A 25,518-nucleotide genomic window follows, 5' to 3' on the forward strand; every position below is an offset into this window, starting at 1 on the left:
TTGCCTCCAGGTAACCAGCCTCTTACCTTCCATTTCAGAAATAGTAAAAGTTCTGGTTTTAGCATCTTGCTGCCCAGTCAGAAAACCTACATTTCCCAGCTTCCTGGTCTCCTTTATGCCAGATGAGTGTGTGCAACTATGTTCTATGTTGTAGGAAGAATTGCAGTATTGAGTGTTACTTTGAGAAATAATCCTAATAAAGGAGGAGCAGCATGCTTCTTTTTCTAATTCCTTCATCTTGCTTCCTGGAACACAGATGTGAAGGCTGGAGCTTTGTCAGCCATTTTGGATGACAGATAAGAATCACACTCTAGAGAATATAAAGTAGCCCCCTAAAGGCGTTTGGGTCCTTGATGACTGTGGGATTGCCATTCTAAGTCTGGATTAACCACCTTGATCTATTTTTTGTGAAAGAGAATTGTACTTCTATCTTACATAAATCATTATTATTTTGGGATTGTCAGATCCAGCTGAATTTAATTCTAGCAGGTAAAATTCCTTTCCCATACAGAAAAGCCAGTAAATAGGATCATTTTTGGAGATATATACATACATATATATACACACACACACACACATATATATATCTCTCTCTCTCGCACCCAAGGGCATTTTTTTCATTCCTTTCAGATAGAGAGGAAGGGAGAGAAGAGGGAGGGAGAGAAGCATTGATGTGAGAGAGAAGCATTGACCAGTTGCCTCATACATGCGCTCGAACCAGGGATCGAACCTGCAACCAAGGTATATGCCCTGACCAGGAATCGAACTCCCAACCTTTCAGTTAGGGGACCACACTCCAACCAATTGAGCCACACAGGACAGGGCTGGATATTTCACTTCATTCTTATGGGCATATTTCTGTGTCCTGAATGAGAAACTTCGAATCCCACGTATAATTATCAGTGAATATTCAGAAGCAACAAAGTGTATATAGAGGGAAGAACATGAACTTAACCTCAAATTTTATTGGTTATGTGATTTTGGGGTAGTTATTTAACCACACTGAGTCTCAGTTTCATCTTTTGTAAAGCTATGGTGGTAGTGTCTTCTAAAAGTTACTGTTGAATAAATATTTGGCTCAAAGTGTACCACATCGTGGGCTCACAATTTACATTTGTTACTTCCTTTCCTGTTTTTCCTTTATATTAAGAGATATGAGGTCATGTTGAATGGCATATTCCTGTAACGGCACTGAGGAAATAAAGAGGCCAGAAAATGGGACATGTTAAGTCTGTTGGCAGGCAAAAAAACAAAACAAAACAAAAACCAAAGGAAACTTGTAGCTTTGTCATTGAAGGTTACAGACAAAAAGGTGTTTCAAGAATTCAGTACCATGTAGAATAAAAATTGGTTTTTTTAGGACCTAGTATTTATGTTTTAAAGCAAGTTTCAGGGCTTTGTATAGAGAGAACAGCTACTTGATGATATCTTTCACTAAGTAGGACTGTGATGCTTAAATGAAAAAGTCAATCAAATCAAGAGCTAGTTGTTTTTAATGATGTTTTGAAAAATTACAAATAAAATATATTGTCCTGCGGAGCAGTTTTTGTAAAAGATGAGAATAAGCAATGACTTCTAATGAAGGAAGGAGGCCATTAAGATAACATGAAGTAGCAGATTTGAGGAATTTTTGTATTTTGCTTCCAATCTGCTATTTGTGGTTCAAATGAAAAATGTAGAAAGCCTCTCAGGGATTACGTTTATTCTCTTAAAAATATATTGAGTTAGATATTTTTATTAAGTTATTGAAAATGATAAATGGTTAAGAGGGGTACTTTATTGCCATGTAGTTTTCACAACAGAGACACAACCTAAGAATTACCATTTTGAAAATTAAATATTTTGATAATTTAGCTGGTAATATCTCCTTAATTAAAATGTGATAAATTAGAAGTCTAAAGCCAAAACTTATTTTTTAAAATCAACATATGTTGAAGTGTCTACAGTAATGTTGCCAGTACAAGTGTTGGATAGTGTAGTGCCAACATATTTTTGCAAATATCTAATTCCCTTCCGTTTCTGGATTTTGTCCCAGTTTTAAATGTAGGGTAGGTGATGAAATTGTGAGGCATTAAATGCACTTAAAATTGCAAACGCATTCTAATTTTCTCTCACAATTACTTGACAGCTTCTGACCAGTGTTTCCTGTTTCGCAGTAATACTGTAGCCTCCTAGTGTTTGTCCCTCAAGTGAAGCACTCCTTAGAATAGAAGAGCTTTTGGGATCAGTTCCTCATTTTTCATTTGTTCTTCAGTCAACTAGGAGTGCATTTAATCATTCCAATTCTTATATTCACAACCATCTACAAGTTAAGTTTAATAGAGTTTTAAAAATCCAAACGAGATGTATCTTAAATAATTTATTTTCATTTAAAATTGCGTTACTGAAAAAGCCAGCGTAAGCCATTTGCTTATAATAAATCATGCCTTCCTCTAGGAATTTTTAGTTTGTTTAATGGGGCTCCTGAGTAGACAGCTGTGCAGTTTGAATTGCCTTGAACTTTGAAAACATTTCAGATGTAAGGTTCTACCAGCATGGAGTGCTGATCTGCACACATACTGCCGAAGAGGCTGGTTAGGAAAGTTAGGGCTGGGTCTTTTCCTGCAACTCAAAACAACTAAAGCAAAAATTAAGAGGAGCTGTATAAAAATCACCATGTTTGCCATATTTGCAGATGTCAGCTATATAAATAGGAACATTAGTTTGAACTTTCAGAAAATGACCCTTTTAAAGTGTAATACATCTTAGACAAGAAGATAACTCTGCATTTTACCTTAAGTCAGAACTTCATTGATATGTCCCAGAGGTTAATTCCACATATTAGAGTCTCTAATAACTCAGAATTTCTTGGTATTAAAAAAAGAGAGATGTTTATTATAGAAAAAGTGCATTCTGACTCAAAGGATATTTTGGAATAAAGAGTGGTGGAGCGTCAGGAAAATGCAAGAGTATGGGAGCTCTAAGGTGAAGGATTTGATTAGATAGGAAGAAGAGAAGGAAAGAAGAAAACCTTTTGAAAATGTATTGGAATGCTCCTTTCAATAATTTGTCTTACATTTTGGTTTACATTTTTAAAGTGCTTTTTATATATTCTGCTTGTTTTCTACAACCAGAATTTGATGTGTCTTGGATACTGCTTGTCCCTGCCACTACTTTTTAACGTGCCTAGGGTGTTGTCCTGTATAGAAAGAACTTAAGCTTAATTGTGTTACATTTTGATTGTCTTTTATACATTTTGTTCTTTGTTGGTTGGTTGTCTCTATTGTGTGAATCTACACATTTTGTTTTTTAAAATTATTAAAAATTCAAATTTTTAAATAAAAATTATGCACCTTACTTTTTCCAAACATTTTATTAAAGAAGGAACTATTTTAACTTTTTTATTTTATACAAAATCTCGGTACTTTAAGTGAATGGTCATTTATCCAATCTAACAACTAACGTAATTCATGAATGTTAGTTTGCAATGAATGTAAAAATAGGATTCTAGATATTTTATTTCAGAGATTTGCTTTTTTTCCTTTTAGGTAAAATCTCTTCTCCAAGGTAAGTTTTTCTATTAGCATTTTATTTATAAAATTATATTTGATAAATTCTAGCCTTTCTTATGCCTATCACATAATTTAATTTTATACTTTCAGTGAAATTGAATTTATTGTAAAGATCCATGTTCTACATTTGCAATATTTGCATCACAAAAATATGCAAAATAGATGTTTATTTCCTTGATCATGTGTATAGTTCCAGAGTGTCCTTTAAATCAAAAGTGCCTGTAATCTTTTTATACTTTTCTCATTGACTTCTACTTGTTTTATTTAACTACTTAATAGATTAAATGAGGTATTTGTGTAAGCCACCTAGAACAGTGCTTGATAAGGACTAAGCATTCATTAAATGTCGACTATTATTTTAATAATTAAATGGTATATAGTAATATATAGTAACAGATGGTCAAGGATTGAGTCTAGATAACTTATGAATGGATTTTTTTGCATAGCTCCATAACTACCTTTTGTGGGAGGAGATAAATATAAAAGAGAATAAATTGGTCGGCTTAGATACAGCATCATTCTGGGAGATAGGACCCCAGTGTTTAATACTGCCTTATAGAAATGGAGTGCAGGTTGGGGACCAGAAGACCATATAAATGGTTGCATGACTGCAGGTTAACTTATCTGATTTTACAATTTTCAAATTCCTCATCAGATAAATAGGAGTAACGCAAACCGGTAGGGCAGGTTATAAAGATTAAATGAAATAACATGTAAAGAACAGGGCACAGTACACATTAGGTACTCAACAAATATTAATTCTCTTCCTCCTAGGACAGAAAAGAGAAAAGTGGCAGGAATATAATAGAACAACAAAATTGAATACATGGTGCTCTTTTCATAATTTTTAAAAAACATACATTAATCTTTTAGAATTTTAGCTATACTTGGGTTCTCTGGAAATGAGAAATTTTGAAATGATTATCTATTTCATTGCTATAACTTATTTAACATAAGTGAGAATTGACTAATTCTTGATTTTTATATGTCTTTATGAAGCTTTTTTTTTGGTTTTATTCTTTGCTTAAAACAAGATTTTAGTATTTTTTACTATTCCATTTGTATTAATTACAATTTCTACTCATATCTTTAGGATGATGAATTTCAAATAATCTGCTGTTCTGTCTCAAATACATTAATATAAGTCGTATTTTGCCAAGTAAATGTATAATTTTATTTAATTTGAACAAGGTCTTTAGATTAAAAATGTTTATATATGCTTTTATTGTACTGAATTTTGGCATGGATTTTATGAACTGTTCCCAGGTAAATTTTTTTATTTGTTGGAAGTAAATAGTATTAATTTACAAAACCAAATATAAATCATTTCTTTCAAAATGGAGCTTATATAGTTTCCTTTTTTTATTAGTCCTGCAGGACAGCTGTCACTCTTTTTGAAAAATTTTGAGGGCTTGTGTGATTATATTAATAATTCCTGTGAGCCAAGTTGATCAGTAGAGCTCAATAATCATTTAAGTTTGACCTATTTTTATCCATTGTATTAATTATGAGAGATATTAAAAACCTTGGCAGTGAAAACAAACCAGCATGTAGAAAATCAGGAAGTTAATCATGGAAAGCTTTTCTTTTTATTTGTACAAATACAATTGTTGGTAATACTATAGTTGAAGAAGGTGCAAATGACACTTAAGTTAAACTTAAATAGATGTTAGGTAACTTGATAGTTTATTTGGTTTTTATAATTGTACTTAGAAAATCAAGTTTATATATTGATCTTATCATATAGGACATGGAATACATAATTAAAGTGTGAGGGTCTGGTGAATCATTAGGATAAACTGAAAAATACATGCTGTCAGTTTCAAAAATATGTTGCATATGTTTTGAAATAGTTTTATTACAGCAGTGTAAGAATATTCTGTAGAAACATTTAATTGTTTTACATATTAGAGAACAAGGTCTCTTTTGGTTTATTCTGACTGCTAATCATTCTTATCTAGACTATGAAGAGAATCCATTAACAGAATAAAATCTTGTTCTTCTTGCTCAGGCACATCTGGATTGCTTTTAAAAAAATGTTTAATTGGATTCTCAGGGCCCTACATGAAGATATATATTTTTTCTTTAGATGCATTATTAAATTCTCAGGTGGAGTCACATTGATTTTTTTGTAATTAATGTTCCACTTTGCCATATTAAGAAAGTTTTCCATGAACTTTAGAACATCATGAAGTTTATGAGACTGTGAAGTGTTTGCCCTCTTCTCCTGCCCCACCAACACACACACACACACACACACACACATTCTGCCTTTCGGGTTTCAAGCATTTATATGAATCCAACATCACAATATAACTAATTCAGAGTCTGGCCTTCAAAAGGGTCATGTTTCTTATATTCTATTATATATGGGACAGTCATTTCATAATATCCACAGGAATAAAGTGCCTTACAACTGGAAGCCATGGGAAGTACCAAGATAACACCTGAGGTGTAGTGTATTTTTTTGCCTTTCTGCCCTTGTAGCTTTTATAAATGATAGATGACAGAAGCCTTGCTCTCAAAGTGAAGACGGGGAATGGCAGAAGTTGGGGTTGGGGTTGGGGCTGGGAGAGTTTTTTGTATAAAACCCTCGATTCCTTCTTCTGGGAAATAACTTCCTCTCACTAGTGTAAACATTTTAATCTCATTGTGTTTATAAAATTTCACATTTCAGAAAGTATGCTTTAAACGAACAATGAAGTTTTTGTGAAAATAGAATAATTTTTGAGTAATAAGTTTTTTTATTAAAAATCTTGAAATACTATGTTCAAGGGGATTTTGTGAACATTCTATATGACAGATATCATGATAACAAAACTGTAGCTTGAGTGCACCATATATATTGTGCAATGATAAAACATTAGGTTTATTTAGAGCAGTTGCTCCCTAAGAGTTTTAAAATCCAGAATTAGCCCTGGCTAGTATGGCTCAGTGGATTGAGTGCCGGCCTGCAAACCAAATGGTCGCCATTCAGTTCCCAGTCAGGGCACATGCCTGGGTTATGGGCCAGGGCCCCCAGTAAGGGGGCACTTGAGAAGCAACCACATGTTGATGTTTCTCTCCTCTTTCTCCCTCCTTTCCCCTGTCTCTAAATATAAATAAATAAAATCTTTAAAATAAAAAGAAAATCTAGGATTACTTTGGCTCAGTTATAGTCATCTTGGAAGAAAACAAGTCTTTACAATTACATTTACATAGCATGACCAGTTTTGAATGTGAAAAATACATTAAATTCTTGAGAAATTACTTTTAATTTCACATTCCGGGCCATATTTTAGGTGTATGAGTCTTTAAGAGCACAAAAAGGAGTCCATGTATCATGTACACATGAGTCATTACAAGATGTACTGTTAAGTTGTTTGAGACACACCCAATAATGAAAAGGCCAAAGAATGTATACGATGTGATTACGAAATTCTCCCTTGATTGCTCAGTTATCATTGTGCTTTACCATTAATTATTTTTGGATAACAGATTCAATAGATTCATAGTAAAGATTCATACTTTGAGGTGGTAGTTTGTGTCCTTTAATGAAAATGAACTTACCATAGAATTGGAGTATAAATGAGACTTTCAAAGAAGAGAAGTTTATCCTTTAAAAATCCAGTGACTACTTCAGTTATAACCTCATTGGTACTTTGGTCTGTGAAAAAACAGTGAGCATAGTTTTGCTAAAGAAGGCTACACATACCAGGCACCTAGTGTCCAAGAGTTGGCCCCAAGGCACATCGGGTAGATTTAGGAATGTAAGAGAAAATTCCAACCAAAAAAGTTGACCGTGTTTTAACTTTTGTAACACTGCCAGTTATAACTACATTTTATAATCAAGATAGTCACCATGTGTCACATAATTGAGGTAAGTCATTTGTTAGGAGAAAACTTTTTTTAGAGAGTTTGTCTGTCTGTCTGCAGGCATTTACGTTGGACTTAAAGAAGGTTCATTTTCAGTCAATAAGGCAGCTAACCATGGTGACCTATCTGGTTTCCTTGGTTTGTGCTGCCAAACTACATTCTCAGAATTGTTTTGCAGAGGTAAAAGCCCAGAAACAGTGAAAATATGGGAATTATTCATCCTCATTTCAACATATTCTGTGTTCAAATTCCCTGAGACTGGGAAAAGCAAAGACTATAATCACATTGATTGGAGTGAACGTTTACAAGGCAGAACTCTACCTTCAGATGGTCTTGTTTTCTGTGTATTGCAGGGCCATTTATATAAATACAATATGCCAACAATCTGGTTTTCTTTGATTTAAAATGAAATTAGAGGGGTGATTTCTTTTAATTTCATTTCAGATTCTTTGAAGGTACAGCAGTATCTAAGTGTAATGTAAAGTTTTGCTGGGAAAAATTATGTGGTAGTTTGGTAGAACTATCCTACTGACAATGCCAGTACTTCAGAGAGAGCGAAGAGGTGCATGGTCACTGAGACCGTCAACAAATGCTTGTGGAGCAGAGGTCAACCAGGAGGGAAAGAACGCTATCCTCGACTTACATTCCTGGTCCAGCTCTGAGACCTTGCAGTTATCGGTTTTGTCTTGCTTATCTGTGCCATAGTTCTCACATCTCAAATTGAAGGAGATGACAATAGGAAACAAAAAAGAAATGAGAGTACACTTTGACAAAATAAGCTATCTGTATGAAATAAGAGAGTTGGATTGGTATATCAACTTCAGAATTACAGTAGAACTTAGAGCAAGGAGAAAAGTCTGTAGCTCAGCTTGTTTACTTTCTGATTTGCTTTTGCCGAACATTTTTTCTTTCGGGTCAGACAGAATTCAAGTCTTTTTGTGTTCTCTTTATTCTGAGAAGTGAGGATGGTAGTGGGTATACAGCCCATATTTGTTTACTTTTTATGTAGCTCATATATCAGTTATTACTGTTGGTTTCTTAGTGGAAATTTTTCTTTCATCCTTATTTTGGCTTTACCTCCAAATGCCTTATTCTGGTGGCTGAAATTTAGCACTGCAATTTGCGGCTTTCCAGAGAGGGAACCTCCGTGGTCAGGTGGAGGAGGCAGGCCACATTCCAACAGTGGAGTGGTAGGTGTTTCAGACAGAGCGCTGATTCTGGAGTGAGTTGAGGTGTGGGGTGAAAGTTGGCTGCTAATTCAAGCCACACCTGAAGCAGTGTTATTTTAAACAGAAAAGTGCCCTCTCTAATTAGCTAGCCCAATATGCAATTAGATTAATGACAGCCAACCGATTTAGAAACCTCTTCCAGGGTGAGCTAACCAAACAATAGGTGTTTCAAGGTTACCACCAAGAGCTAATTTTCCTGCATTAAGGAATTTGTAATTTTACCTCTTGTATTTGTTGTGGACAGCCTCATCGCCTTATGAAAGTAAAGCACATTCTCTTTCATTCTCTGTTTTGGGAGGCAGAGTTAAAACTTTTTCCTTGGAAAAAACTGTATTCTTGGAAAAAAAAATCTGTTGCTTAAATTTACCTTTCCAGTAAATCCTGTGCTCTCAAAACATTGTGTAAAGCTTTGGAACTAACTAGTTTAATTGGTAATAAAGTTCTCAGGTTCTGGAGATACATATATTTCCATCTTTTAAGATTGACTGGACTATATGATCATTTTTGTCAACCCTGAAAAGCACTTAGAAAACTATATGGTTGTTAAGATAGATGTACTTAATGACAGTTAAGTGTATGTTCTTAAAATATTTTTATACTGTTAGATGCCAGAAGAAGATATGTGTAAAAGTTAAAAACTTTATCATCATTGATTTTTTTCTAACCCCCTCCAAACCTTTAATAACCTTCTGTTTGCCTCTTTTGAAGTAGGAAAATTATGACAAATTATTTTATTCTGAAATTGTACTTGAATAGGAGTTTTTGAATTTTACTTTATGGTATCAAAAGAATACAGTTACCTTTTATATGAAAAAAGGATGATTGTTACCATTTTTCCTTCATACTTGTACTCAAAAAGAAGCATATTCCAGGGTTTCTCCTCAGTTAGTGTGGCCTTAAATTAAATCATGGAAACAATCATTATTATTCCAGTTTTCAGTATTTGTTGATTATCTAGAAAACTTGAATTATGATTAAAAGTTGCCATATAAATTCATTTTACATTTTTTCTGAGGGGTGAAACATACTTTTTCTGTAAACCTTAATTTAGAAAGTATTCTTTATCCTCTGACTACCTCCTAAAAATGTGACTAAAAATGGTAGAGGATGAATAAAGAATAATAATACCTTTTGTATTCTCAAATAGTTCAATTTTAAATGGGAGCTTTAAGGTTCACAGGAGCAAAAGCCATTGCAAAGCAGTCAAGCTGCTTGAAAGCCAGGCAGTTTTTCTTGCTTATATGCTGAGGAACCTTTTTAAGCCATACCAAGCTGCTAGGATCATTTGCTCTGATTTCAGATAAGCAAAATAAAATAAACAAACTCTTGCCCATGTGGAACTGGTTCTGCTCTCTCTTGTTCTAACTCTGCAAAGCCTGAATGTCTCCCCAGTATCTTTGAATGGGGCTCATTGTTTATTTATTGTGCTTTTCACAAGTGCTTGTAACTTCACCCTTGTTTTACTAATAGCTTTCTTCTAAAGTGGGCTGACATTTCAGTTAATTTTCAATGGCCTCAATGTTTTTCTTAAATTGGGCCAGACCAATAGGCCTATTTAAAGTTAGACAGCCTCATATAAATTGTAGCATATAAAAATAAGGAACGTTTATTAGAGATTTTTGAATTTGTTTTCCTATTTAAAAAATGTAAGGTCAAAGATAAATTTTTCTTTCATATTCTTTAATTACTTGTGTTGGCAAATTAAATAAATGGGTATAGAGTTTAGAACTTGTAAAAGTTGTGAGTTTTTATGTTAAAACCTATTAGGTTATGGAAATATATATTTTATTTTTAAATATAATACTGTTTAAAATCTTACATGAGGAATTTAGAAGATTGATTAGTGACTTCCTTATCTAGATGAGAAAGTTGAACATCCTACACAACATTCTGCATTTAGATTTTTATTGCCTTAATTTTTAAAATCATAAGTGAAAGCTTTTTCATCTATAGAAATGAAACTTCAAGAGAACGTTGTCCTTATACCAAGAATTAGAACATAAATTACAGAGCAGTTTTGGCACAGAAATGGATGCCAATAAGCAAAGTCCGGAAACAGGTTCTAGTACATAGTGAAATTAATTAAATGGTAAAATTATATTTTAATTAGAGAAAGCATGGATTATTAAAACACTTATTGGTTTAGCTTTTACCTTATTTGACATCATAAAGACAGATTCCAAATATATTAACAACAAAATAAAACTAAAGAACAACTTAAGTAAAAAATATTAAGAGAAAACAATATTAGTAAAATATGCTGATGATGGTGGCCTTGGTAAGCTTGCTAAGAAACTTGGATTCATAATGCAAAAATTGCAGGTTTGTTTACATAAAAAGTAAAACATTCTCATTTGCAAATGACATCATAATCAAAGGCAGAAGAGCAGTTGCAAAAATATGGCAAATGAACATATTGTGTAAAGGGCTTCAATACACTGATAAAAAGAAAAACAAAACAATTTAGAAAGAACATGAAGAGTAGGTAAAATGAAGATATGGCCAGTGAAGATTTATAAATGTGCTCAAGCTCTTGAGGGTCAGGATATCACAAGTGAAAATGATGTGTCATTTTTATCTCTTCAGACTGGTTAACTTACAAGAACTTAACAATGTCTAATGTTAATAAGGATATAGGGTAATTGACATTTTCATATTCTGATGATAACTCTGAATTTTTTACACCTAAACTGTACATCTCAGTGGTCCTGTCCTCCTTGGAACCCATCCTATGGAAAATAACAATACATAAGGATAGAGTACAAGGATGTCTATTGTTCATGACCTATCTGTTGTTAATAGAACTTAATTGTTAAAAAATGTATTTTATCCATTAAAAAATCAGTGACAATGTTTTGAACCAAATATGGTGCATTTAAAGTATGGAATATCATACAGTTTTATTAAAAATAGTAGATATATGCTTGGAAAAGTATACGTGATATTTTTAAGTAAACAAAGGAAATTGCAGATATTTATGTATATCTAAATATATGATCATGTATTATATATATGTATTATATAATATATACATATTATATATATGTATAATATATAATATATATATTATATATATGATCAAATATATATATATTTGGTAATAAAAACTATTCTATAAAATGTAAACATTTGTACATTTGTGTACACATACTCAAAATATGTTTATTTCCCTTAGAGTAGGTTAATATTAGGTCTTTGGAGAGGTACAGGTAAAAGAAATATGAGTATCTATTACATTTGTAATTTTAGTAGTACCAATAAACTTTTATACAGAAATTTTGACCATTTTACTTTCAGAAAACACGTTATTTTGAAACAAGTCAGATTACACATCTTATGAACGAATTGTTACTGCATTTAGAGGCCAGTATACAAAACTATAGATTCTGCCATGAAGCTTCCTTCTCACTTTGGCATATCACGGGAGAATGAAGCCCTTCTTGATTATGAAACATCCCTCCAGGGTTTCTTAACAAAGAGGTAGAATTTGAAGTAGGATGTAGCTTTGAATAACACTCAAACTAAGTTTAATGGGCACTCCCAATTTTTAAGTGAGCCATAAATTTGGCCCTAAACTTTTCCACTTGATTCCTGCACTAGCTTATAATTCTGCCTTAGAGAGAATCAGGAGGCTCTTACTGCCTTACTCCTAAAAGGCAGTGGCTGAGACAGGGCCAGGAACTTTTGATTTGTCCCATTGGGCTCTGTCTTGCTGACAAAGGGTGGAATTACCCTCATGGCTCTGAGACTCAACTTCTTTTGTCAAATGGGCATGATAATATTGAGAATTAACTGGTTAGTACTTTTATGTTACTTGGAGCTCTGTATAAAAAATGTATGGTAATGATAGAGATGGCACATTCTGTTAATTATCTTATTAGTTACTATAATCAGCTGTCATACAGATCAAGAATTATTTATTACTCTGTGGTAATATGCTAATAACTTAAAAAAGTTTGTCTTTATATGATGTTATGTAATACTAAGATGCTTACAGTAATACGTCATTGCAACCTGATCTTCTCATAGTGTTAGGGCCAGAAGGAACTTGGAAGATGAGGCTGCAACTACACTTTAAAGATGCTCAAACTACATTGAATCCCTTCTCCATGGTTACATAGCTGGTTAATGACAGGGCTAAGAACATGCTGGGAAGTATTTCTGGCATGAATGAATTAATAGGGACATCTCTTTATTTTCAATGTAGGGCTTTTTCTATAGTATTTCACCATTTTGCTTAATAATTCTTTATTATCACACATGGAACAAGTAGTATTAAGAAGTCAAGGTAATCTCTACCAGGTAGATTCTAATCTAAAAAAAAGTATCCTTTTAAAAACTGGAAGCTTTGCTTTCCTTTTTCCCTTTTTTTCTTTCAAACTGAAATTTCTTTAGGGTATTCTATAAGCTATATTAAATGGATGAATTGTAGGAAACATATATAAGTAATATTTACTTATTTGCATATTTATTTTAATTGGACCATTATTTGCTGGGTTTCTTTGAGCCCATATGTGATTTAAACACACCCACACCCACACACACACATACATAGATATATAAATATTTTTTATAAATTAATCATGTTATTTGGGTAAGCATCATATCATTAAGTATGTAAAAAAAGTAAAAGGTAACTTAAAATACGTTATCTATCCTTTAAAAACCTAAACAGGATTACTTTTCCTAGAATTGAGCCTGGTGGTTGCATTACTTGTGTGAAAAATGATCAAGAGAATTGGGTGACTTATACACTGATTTCATTGGAAATATTTGAGTTGGGAGGGGGTAATGTGTAACAATCAATGACTCTCATGTTGTTTTTGATACTAAATCAAATTGAGTGTTTCAGTTCCAATAAGTTTTGGATATTTGGAGGTGTGAATGCTTGCTTTCTGTCGTGCACGCATGCGCGTGTTTGTGTTGTGTTTAGTTATATAAGTGAGATGTAATCTATAAACAAATTTGTGTATATATAAATTTATAGGTAAGGGTTTACATAAATATGTTTTTTTGAGTTGGTATTTAAAGTGATACTGTTTATGATGAATGATGACGACTTCTGTTAAGGATTTTTGAAGTGGTTTAAAGTAAAATCTTACATATTAAATTATTTTGTAACATTGAGATAATTTTTTATTTTCCCCCTTATTCTCTCCTTTCTTTACACCATCAAATTATCTATGAACGGCGATAGAAACAATGGTATTCTTTGTATGGAGAGAAATCAGAATTACTCAGATACTCTTTAACTTTTGGGGAGGCAGATGGACAGTATAGTCTCGAATAACATTTAAGACCTCTACATGAAATACTATCTTATGTGTCATAAAGTAATTTTAAAAACTAACTTAAAAAGTAATGAAAATATTTCCTCACCATGGTATCACTAATGCCTACTCCTTAGTAGATTGTGATCACAGTTTATGCTTTTGATCTGATTTTTGTCCTTTATGTGTCAGGAAAACCTAAGCCAAGTTGTGTGACTTTGTTAGTATTTGATCCCAGCGGGTTTTCTGGCTAAATGTGTTTTATAATGTTACCATAATTCACATCTTCTGGATACAAAAGTATTTATACGGGTAGTTTGACTTGACAGCTTGAAATATTTAATGCATATGTACACTAATCTTAGTTTCTGTTAAATAAAGTTGGTAATATTTTAGATTATTTGTCTTTATGGTCCAAATTATATGTCTCTCTGAAACAGCAGTCAGCATGTCATTGTTCTGTCTTTTTACTTTCCTTCCCCCCCCCCCCGCCCCCCGCTCCTTAGTAGACTATGCTCCTGGAGGACGAATACCATTACCTTAATTAACCTTATAAACCTAGTGCCAAGCATGGAGCTGGCCACATACAGATACAGTGGTACCTCAGTACTCACTGTTAATTCGTTCCAGAACTTGTGACAAATGCCAGAACCAACGAATACTGAATGAATGGTACAAGCAGTGAGTGATGAAGCATTTTCTCTTGTGGGGCAGTGTCATAACTCATACAAGTTCTAGCAAGTGTGGCGAGTGCTGAGCAAGTGCCGAGTGCTAAAACATTTTTTTCTCGTCAAAATGCGATGAGTATAGGGTTCGACGAATACCGAAGTATGACAGCATATGTAAATATAGGTAAAATATAGACAAAGGTAGTCAAGGAAAGTGTTAAAAGAATGCCTTTGAAAGTAACCTCAGGGGTGTGCACGATGCCTGTTCTTGATGGGAAGGGAAGGAGACTCTAATGCTTATAACCTGGTGAAAATAAGTTGGACTTTTTTCTAACAAATGGTAAATCATTTGCTCAGTATCACTTATATATGCATACTACATGCTTGTTACAGTGGGGTAACAAGTGTCTGTCCTCTAGCATTTCACAGACATAGAAGACAAAACTAAAAAATTCTGTTAGGTAAAATTAATTTTTAAAAAAGATCCCTGCTAGGTGTGGGGAAAGACAGCCAGTTATTGGGTGATTTTGAACAAAGGTTTCTTTGCATCAGTTCAGTTTAAAAGGGATTAGGAGACTTGGTGCTGAATGACTTTGGTCTGCACCTTAGGGACTCTTGAATCTATTTGGGGATCACCTTTCTGTAATGTTGGCATAGGAGCTTTGTGATCTACTGGCTTGTGCTGATTCTAAGATCCATAGGGGAAAAGCTAGAGTCCTAGATTTTTGGAACTGAGAGGAACCTCAGGAGTCATTCACTGGAATTGGCTTGTCTCTGCTGAGAAAGCCCAGCAGGGATTTGCTCCTGCACACAATTAAGTCTGAGCAGAGAGCCAGCTCCTTTGAGAGCTGGTTCCCTGATTCCTGGTCCTCCTGCTTTGCATCAGCTGTGTGTTTTCACTCCTGAAGTGCTGGTGATAAAAGTAAAAAACAGCTGAGCTATTCAAACGAAAAGAGCTTTAATTGGAACATTATGATGAGGCAAGAAAAACCAGTCAAACAAAGCTACCTTCATGATTTTACTTAAAAATGAAGCAATATAGAGCAGGCCTTCCTTATCTAAGATTTAGGAAAGGGGATCCTCCTTGCCCATACCAATATTCCTGCACAAAAAAAAACAGGGAAAAAGTTCTGTAGAAGCTTCTGTCATGGTGGGTTATGTTCAGAATTTTCTGCTACCAGTTGGTTATGCGGGTGGGGGCCAGCATGGTTGGCCTTTCCCAGGGTTCATCATCCAGTGGGTTCCCCTTTCTGATAATGGAGGCAACTGGCCAGTCTCTGCTATAGTCAAACTATGTGGTTTTTAAAACACCTCGGGTGAACTTCAATCACCTTATATCGATCTGCTGATGTTATCCTGGTTAAGCAGTGGACCTGTATTACAAAGCCAATTCATTATGTCCACGTAGTAATAACTTTGGATATGATAAATGAATGCGATGGTGATTAGTTTGTTTCATGCCTTAAGTTCTTCCTTTTGAAATGGAAGCTTGTAGTTACTTTTGAACTTACTATGTGTTAGGCACTGTGCTAAAATATGTAGTATTTGTTATTTTGAATAAATCCTATTAACACTCTAAAAGAAATAGATGAGAGAAAATTAGAAAGGCACAGGGAACTTTTTACTTGCCAGTGTCATTGACAGAAGGCAACCAAACTTTATTACAAAGAATATATGATATGAGAAAACAAGGAAGGCGGCAATGTATGGTATTTCTTGTTTTGACATTACAAGGTCTGTCCAGAAGGTATCCAGCATGGAATATAAAAAATAGATACATTTATTGAAGAAGATACAAGACACCAGAAACATTGTACATAGGACAGTGATGCCTCAGTCCCCTTCAAAGTAGGCACCTTGGGACCTCACACAGTTCTCCCACCATCTCTTCCACTGTTCAAAACACTCTGCAAAATCCTTTGTTGGAATCGCCATCAGCTGCCCTGTCTTACTTTCCTGAATCTCATCAACTGCCTCAAATTTCTTCCGGTCCAAAGGTGATTTCAGTTTTGGGAAAAGCCAGAAGTCATAGGGGGCCAAATCTTGTTCATTGGTAGCAGTTTGAATCAAGTCCTCAGCAGCATGATGTTCCTTCTGCTCTGGTAGCAGAAGTCGCAGAACGAATTTTACCATGACACATTTCATGCCAAGATCCTGCGTCAAAATCTCAGACACAGTAGTTTTTGGAATCCCTAGATCAGCTTTTAGTTCTCTCACTGTCAGTCACTGATCCTTACTGATTGCAGCAAACATTCTTAGGTGTTGTGCTTGTTACAGCCCTTCCAGAATGCGGGTCACTTTCAACAGATTCTCGACCACCTTTGAAGCATTTATGTCACACTTTTATTTGTGCTGCACTCATTGCATTGTCTCTGAAAACCTTATGAATCATCCGAATAATTTCTGCGGAGGAATGTTCAAGCTTAACGCAATTTGATCCAGATTTGTTGTTCTACTTGCTCAGTCATTTTGAATGTAATGGCCACACTGAACACATGCTCACTCACTGATGTCTACCTCCCCTACTGACTGGTACAGTGAAGTCACCGTTTTTCAGGCATGTGCATTCCAGTCCATTCTCCTTGGCTGCCAGCTTACATCGATGTCATGCAGACCGTTCTCGTTATATTAACAATGGCTGGACTTTTTCTGGACAGATCTCATTTGGTACCACCTCTGATATGAACCTTAAAAGTTCCTAGAATGATACTGTGTTTAATTGTGCAAATAGTAAAATTTTTCTAAAGAAGCTCTCGATGTTTTAAATATATTGTTATTTCACATATTCTCATTTAACTTAAAATATTTTCATAGTGGCTTAACTGTGGACTTGTATTACAGAAGAGACCATTAAGGACACATTAAATGACTTAGCAGTATTTCAGTATGAGTCATTGACTAACTTCAGCTGTAATTTTAAATCTCTTAACTTCCAGGTATATGACTTTGTCAGTGGTACTCACCTATGCATAAATGTAAATTTTTGCATATGTCTGCAATAATAAACAAACTTTAGAAAAGCTATCTTTTATTTTTTTTTTTTTTAAAGTTATTTGGAAACAGAAGCAGAGTAATCTAGTAGAAACCCTCAGGAAAATAAGCCTGGGACTAAAATCCATAAATATTATAAAATGATATAGTCTCCGGAATCTATAGGAATGATAGGGACACATAGGATTCCATATTTAAAAAGAGAATACACACACTCTAATTACCTCCTGATCATTTTTGAGGAGTTCAGTTTCAAGCAAAAAAAGATGATGAACTGGTTTACTAAAACCTGTAATGTAATGAATATAGCTCATTCATCTTTTATTCCTCCTTAGCTTTCTTACATTGCTGTTAAAGAATAGTAAAATGAAAGAAAGTAGGCACTGGGAGAAATGTGGACTATGTTAGACTCTAGATGAATAATACACTTAAAATTTACACATATATAATGCCTATATTGTAGAAAAAATATATTAATCTATCGGTAATGGTTAACTGTCTTTTACTGTGAATGAGACACAATTAGAATTTTAAATTATTTAAAGTTTACTTTAATTGAAATCAGTTACATTTATATGAACAAAGTACCCACTTTAACAAGGTTGGTAATTCTTAACAAAGTTTGGAAATTCCTTTTATGCTACCACATAAAAATATCTTTAAAATGCATAATATCACTTTTTTAAGCTTAAATGGTTGGTGTGTTTCTCCTTTTGACACATTTTGTTCAAAAGACAATAATATTCCTTTAGATATAATAATAAAAACAACTTTGCTTATGTTCAAATCTGTTACAAAAAAAAACTCAGTAAGAAGAAACCAGTCTTGAGGCCTTACAATTGCAAAGATATTTATCTAAAGTTCATAAGATGTTGTGTTTGGTCCATCAAAGCTAAAGATCCTACTCTCCAGTGTCAGACTTGCAGAATTTGGGTGATTTTTCTTTTTTCACTTTCCCCTGGTATTTAGAACCAGTTAAGAGGACTCATGGAAATAGATGGGAACATCTTCAAACCATTACAGTAGGTTATGGCTACATGGCAAAAAGTTTGTTGTAGATTTTCTAGTTATCTGGTTAGTTTAATAAGTGTTGACTGCAAAAAGCTATAATTTAGACTTTTCCCAAAGAGAAAAGTTTGAAGCCAGCAGTCATATCAAAACAGTTCCGAAGGTTCCATTTTGTTTTATTCTATCTAGATGTGGTCTTAAATCATATCTACAATGAGATCCTGAATGAGTGTGTCGAGTTTCCCAAAAGGAAAGTTCCAGAAATGTTCAGGAAATGTTATTTAGAATTCCTTAATAGTCTTAGAACATATATGTGCTCATATTTAATTTGTCTGATTATTCATAAAGCGTGTTAAACCACTAACAAATGAGTGAATATTCTTTAATATAAGTAGCCCTTTCCCTTAAGTAATTGTCTGTTGGCATCATAACCCTACCTTACGTGTAGTGGATGTTTTGTATCCTGAGACCCTTGATTATTAAATTACTTTAATGTTATTCTCCTAGTGTGTTCCAGGGGGTTAGGGGTAGGTGAGAGCAGTGGTAATGTCTGGGGATATTTTGTATTGTCATAGGGGTCAGGTTCAGGTACTGGTATCTAGTGAGCCAAGACCAGGGATGCTGCTAAACATCCTACAATGCACAGGACAGCCCCCAACAATAAAGGATTGTCCAACCCAAAATGTCACTAGTGCCTAGGTTGAGAAACCCTGCAGTAGATGAAAGGAATTGTCTTTCTCCCTTGTCATATATAATGTGTTTAATTTTTTCATCATTAAAATTTCATGAAATGTACTCTTACAAAATGGTAGTATCAAAGACTAAAATTTAGCCCTTAATGAAATAAATTGTTGAAATTAGCTACATATAGGGCACAAAACTATAGCATGTAGTAGGCATGTGGATATAAAGTTATAATGCTGAAGTACACCTGAATAAATGATAGAGATTTGGTAAAATTTGGTACGTATCCAATACTTCAATATTGCTAAAGCTGCAAGGGGCCTTAATGGTTATGTAATTCGGTGGTTCATAATTGAGGTGATGTACTGATGAGCATTAGTGCTTTGGAATTACTTGAGGAGATTCCTTCCTCAAAAAAAGAATGCTTAGAGTCCCACTCTAATATATCCATTTTTATAACTGGATCTGATGACCTTACTTCAATCCCCTCCATTTCCTCTTTGAGAACCACTGCTTTCTTCTACCCCTTGTGACATGGTGTCTCAAAGATGTTTGCCTCCTGTAGGTAGCAGGTAACATAGTTAATTAGTGACTGCCGAACTTAAAAAAGCAGATCATTCTTCTTTCCCCACTGCCTTTTTTTTTTGATGTTATTTATTTGTTACTCTTAGAAAATTCCATTTTTGACTGGATTCAGACTTGGGTGTAGGAGATGTAAGAGAGGACAGCCTATGTCTCATCGCGGTCTGTTCCCAGCACTTTAGCTTCCTTCATTCCCTTATCCAGAAGTTTAGCATGTTCTGTGGACTCTTACTTTTCTTAGTACATTGTTTCTTCAGAGAAATAGGGCAATGTTTGTGTTCCAGGGCATGTAGAGTAACAAGATGCTGAATCTCGGATGCTTTGGTCCTAGGTTTCCTACTTTTGTTGAGGGGTTTTCTCATAATATATTGGTGGACGTCATCTTCTTTAGAGAGATTGAAAAGTTTGTGGATTCTGCCAGTTCTTTTGGGCTCCAGGTGACGAGGCACACTATTATCAGTGAGACCAAGAATATCTTTTTACCCCTTTTTTTATAATGACCAAGTGGAGAACACAGATTGGCATCCACAGTGCAACCCTGAACAGATTTGTGCTTTTTCTCTCCCGTTCTCCTTGGGCTGTAACAGGAATGCCCCTTACTCGGTAGCAGGCAGACACTGTCATGGATCAAGGCGCCCTGCTTTGTGGGAAAACCTTGTTTGTCACTCCCACCACTGATTCAAAACACATAACCCTTCCATTCTTCACCCAGAGCGGCAGCAGCAACTTCTCTGGTCATACGCCTCTCACAAAAGGTATGAAGATTGCATTCATCGTCCCTTTCAGTGAGTTTCTGGCAGCCAGTAGCTGAGAAAGAGAGGTTCAGCTTCACCCTGAAGCAGCTGGTTGCCTCTGAGGTACCACAAAAGAGGTAGCCCTATTTAATAGGCTTTGTTTTAAAAATGTTGAAATACACATTTTCCTATGGATGTATGTTCATTCTCCTTACATTTACAGAATGCCCCTAGGTGCCTGCCAGCCCCACTGCTAGCATCTGAGGATACAGATACTGTTCCAGCCCTCATGGAGCAGAAGAGAGACAAAAACAAAACAAAACAAAACACCAAACAACAAATAAGCAAATGCAATAAAAGCAAATCTGTAGGAATAATTAACAAATGGGAATAAAAAATTTGAACTGCAAGGGACCTAGCGATTGCTTTGGATTATCTGAGACTCAAGGAGTCAAAGTGGCTTGCCCTAGGTCACCTAAATACATGCCAAGGTTGGAGGTAGAAGGGAAGGCCAAGGACCTCTGGACGCAGCTCTGCTCTGCCAGTCCATGCTAGCAGATATGCAGGTTGGGAGCAGGAGCACCCTCTGGCTCTGGAAAAATAACAAGGGTGTGTACCGGGGTAGGAACAGGTACTGCAAAGAGAAAGTGACCAGCACACCTTCCTTTCTTAGGAGGATACAGCCATACCTAGGTTGGTTGGTATCCCTTGCAGGTCTGAAGAGTGAAGATTTTGTGAGCTTATTCATCCCTTGTTAGGCTCTGGGCAGTCATTAGGTCTTATGGAAAAGGGGAAGCACGGGAAGGTGGAAAAGGGACTGGAGCCGTGAAGGAAGGGAGGGGAACACAAAATGCTAGTGGTATTAGAATGGAGAAAAGACAAGGTCCTGGTTTCCTTGCTCCCTCCTCTTTTTACCCTGAGCTTTGGGATGTACTTGCCCATAGGCCACATTGTAAATGTGAGTTTTGTTTCTTGGCCCCCTTCCCATAGCCAACTAAACCTGTAATGCACCAGACTTTTAATTTAACAGTGGATTAGATTTGGGTAATATGGCTAGCAAGTTGATTTATCAAACTTATAAATCATAGCCTTTAAATGACCACATAGATTTGGGAAAAGATTAAAACTATATTTAAATTTGTGATATGATATATGAGATTATCATATGGAAAAACACTTTAATAAAACTAGATTGATTATTCACCATATGAGAAAAACATTTTTCTCCTTTGAATCACATTAGCGTTTAAGAATTCAAAAAGTTTCATTCAGGAACATATTGTGCTCTCCCCCCACCACTCCCTACTCGTGTGTGTGTGTGTGTGTGTGTGTGTGTGTGTGTGTGTTAATTGTTGTTTGCTCTTTCTTAAGGACTAAAAGCTGTACTTAGTTCCACTTCATCATTCTTTTCAATTTTTTTTCTAAATTGATTCAGGAGTATTGTGGCATTGGAAATTCTCTTAATTCATTGCCACAGCATAGTGGCTCCTGTATGTAGCACTCAAAAGTGAAATGCTCTAAAATAACGATCTCCTTGGCCCCTAGGAGAACTCATGTTAATGAGAGCAAATCAGGAAGTTATTTTGATCCACAAAGAAGAGGCTGATTTTGAGGTCACATGGAGATAGATGCCATGGAAGAGGTATCTGTTCTGATGGAGCTTAGGGTGAGCAATCTGATAAGCTTTCAGCTGTCAAAACAGATAAGAGAAAATTAGGGGTTTGTCAAAAAGCCATGGAACTTAACCAGGGCTAGAAATAACGTCTATGGTCTTTAAAGTTTGAATACAAAACACCTGTATTTCAATTTATTAGACATATATTGGAATATTATTATTATTATATGCTAGAAAGTGGGGAAATATAAAAGAATTGGGCACGGTTTCTGCCCACAAGGACCTAAAATCTTTTCAGGAAAAGACAACTCTATATTGGGGGCCATGTGTATACAAGACAGTAAGTTGATACCATCAATGGGTGTGGAAGAGGGCAGGGAAGTTGTGGGTCATCTGAAGACTAGTTTGATCGCTCTGCCCCTCACACTGCCATTGTCTCCTACACATTATTCTGTTCATTAGCTTACATTTGCTTTTGCAACTACTGTTCAACTGTGTTCCTTCTTTTTTGAAATGTTCTTGAAAAGCACTATGCCTCATTAGTATTATTCTTTGGGCCTGTCACTGCCTCGTCTGCTAAACATATGTTAGATTTAATGACTGACTGACTAATGAAAGGATTAATAGGAGAAACTCTGAAAGAGGAGGTGAGTACGGTATGAATATGGATTGGTAGAAAGTTGAGGCTGGGAGTGGAAGGGAGGTAGAGGAAATATTCCAAACCTGCACGGGGTCATACTGATGAGCATGATGTGCTGGGAAGACAGTTTGTGTTAGATTTATATAATAATGGAATGCATGTTGATATAGACTCTAATTTAGATTGCAGACAGTAGGAAATGCAGTCAGAGTGGATTAAACAACACCACAACAGCAACTCTAACTTTTCCAGATGAGGAAATGACCCCAAGAGAACTCCCAATAGTGAAAGCAAAGCGGGAAGTTGTTTTGCCCCACACAGAAGAGCTGATTTAGGTAATTGTCCTCAGTAACTGAATTTAGTTACTGTTGTCCTAAGTAACTGAATAACCCAGTCAAGGGGCAAATCTTCAGATATCCTTAGAATCTAACAATCAGATGGTTGTTTTGCTCTCTTGGGCTCTGCCTTCCTACCTATGGTGGCTTTATTGTCACAATTGCAAAAGGGCTGTAGTAGCTTGAAACCTCACAAGATTATACCACCAAATACTGTGGAGCTAGCCTGTGCGAAAGTCCCTTCTATCTGAATGACTCTGATTTTGTTACCTGCACATTTCAGAACCAATCACTGTATCCAGGGAGTTGGGATGTGCTATTTGGCTTCTGTCACTCTGGGTTCATCCCATGAGCCAGTATTTACCAACTGCCTGCCTGTTCTCTTAAGGGCTGGAGGTGGTGTTTCAAATTTCAGCTCCACACGTCCACTCTCACCCTGGCACTCGATGTTTTCTCCCTATTTTATTTTTCTCCACAGCACACATTACCTTCTAACACACTATCTATTTTAATCTTGTGGTAGATTGTCTCTCCTTGTGGGATTGTAAGCTTCACGAGGGCACCAGTTTTTGCCTGTTTTTGTCACTACTCCATCTCCTTTATCCATTATGTGTAGTGCTTAATAAATATTTGTTAACATGAATGGCATGAAAGAATAAAAAAGACAATGTCCTTTCTTAAGCTGATATTCTTGTCGGGGGAGGATGTATATTAAATAACTAAGTAAATAAGAAAATGCCAGTATTGTTAAAAATGGCATTTTTAGTACAGATAGTATTATTAAAACTAAGACACAGTGATTGGGCAGCAAATGCAGGAGGAGTGGTTTAGTTTGGTTGGAAGGTCCATCATGACTGCATGGCTGCTAACGGAAGAGGAAGTGGTTACCAAAGGAGGTTCCTAGGACTGCGTCAGCAAGTAGTCAGACTGATACAAAGATAACAAAAGTGATGTTCCTTCTAGGAGAGGTCTTATAGCTTAATCAAATTAGGAATGCCCTTTAGAAATTCCACTATTTCCAAGATTTTTGCTGTCTTCTCTGAACTTTCATTGACTTTTAACTGTGTCATTCAGCTCTTTTAATACTGGAGGTCACTTTTATCTTTTGTCTTGCTCTGTACAGTATTAATATTATAAAGTATTTGTTATTCACATGTGGGTGACACATTTTTGATGTCCAGCTAACTTCCTTCCTAAATGCTTGCTTGAACCACCCCAGCAACATGATCTTAGGGCATGCAAGCCCATTTCAGTCTTAAACATAATTAGGAAAGTAATTCATATTCTCTCTCTCTCTCTCTCTCTCACACACACACACACACTCTCTCTCTCTCTCTCTCTCTCTCTCTCTCTCTCCCCCCCCCAGTGTTTAAAGTAATTTAGGTTATCCATTAGTGGCAGTTAATGGAACATCGGTATAATACTAGGAGATACTGTTAAACTGAATGTATAACTGGAATCAGTTGATATTTTAATGAGACAGAATCACTTTATAAAAGTCATATTATGTTCATAGAAGTCATAGTATGAGCTCATATTGGAAATAAGGGGGAGGTTTAGTGTTGTGAAATGAAAGAAAAGTTTAGAAATCCTGCATATATACATATATGCTTATATATACAAAATAAAAAGTATGAAAAGATATCCACCAAATTGAGGAGAGCTTACATCAGAGAGTGGGTTTTAGGAGTTGGGAGAGAGTAGTGATTTTGCCCTACACTGTGGCAGGTACATATTTTAAGTTTTATCTGGAAGCATGGATCATTTAATTTGAAAATGTGAAAAAAGGTAAGAGCAATTAAAAAATTGACCTCAGAGTTGTCTCTGTACTGAAATCATTACTGTATATTTTGTTTCACTTTACTACTCTTGATATTTTAAATGGATATAAACATTTTTTAAAGCAATAAGACATGATAATTACTAAAAAACTGTTTACAACCATTGACTCATTAGGAAGAAATTAGTCAACCGAGAAAGGGGGCCATATTACATGATGTTGCTCATCTCAGGTTTAGCTCCAATGGGAGAAAAAAACTGGAAACACTCAAAGTGTGTAACAACACTATGAACACTGAGAGTCATGATTGTCTACCCCACATGATAGTGATTCTACCTTATGCCTACTTTGTGCGAAGGCAGGGTAGAAATAATTCAGTAAGTGACTTGTTTATTAACTTTGTGGAATATTACATAATTCTTAATGAAATTACAACTATAAGGGAACCATGATTTCAATTATGTGATTGACATATAGTCTGATACAAAAAAGATGAAGGAAATATGCAAAAATGCATATTCAAGATTAGAGCTCTTGCTTTAGTTTTATAAGTATATTTCTATATGTACGTAGAAA

At 35.2% G+C, this 25,518-nt stretch overlaps 1 protein-coding gene and 1 pseudogene across 2 annotated transcripts in view; one reads left to right on the plus strand and one right to left on the minus strand.

Moving 5' to 3' along the window:
- Positions 1–25,518, plus strand: part of PPP3CA (protein phosphatase 3 catalytic subunit alpha) — a 302,760-nt gene that overhangs the window by 29,235 nt on the left and 248,007 nt on the right. The gene's annotated exons all lie outside the window — the stretch shown is intronic.
- The window catches only part of LOC129085212 (40S ribosomal protein S6-like), an 83,453-nt pseudogene that overhangs the window by 27,548 nt on the left and 30,387 nt on the right, over positions 1–25,518 (minus strand).

This window comes from Pteronotus mesoamericanus, unplaced genomic scaffold (assembly GCF_021234165.1).
Source record: "Pteronotus mesoamericanus isolate MK-2021 breed Mesoamerican mustached bat unplaced genomic scaffold, CSHL_Meso_final scaffold_232, whole genome shotgun sequence".
Classification (NCBI taxonomy): Eukaryota; Metazoa; Chordata; class Mammalia; order Chiroptera; family Mormoopidae; genus Pteronotus; species Pteronotus mesoamericanus.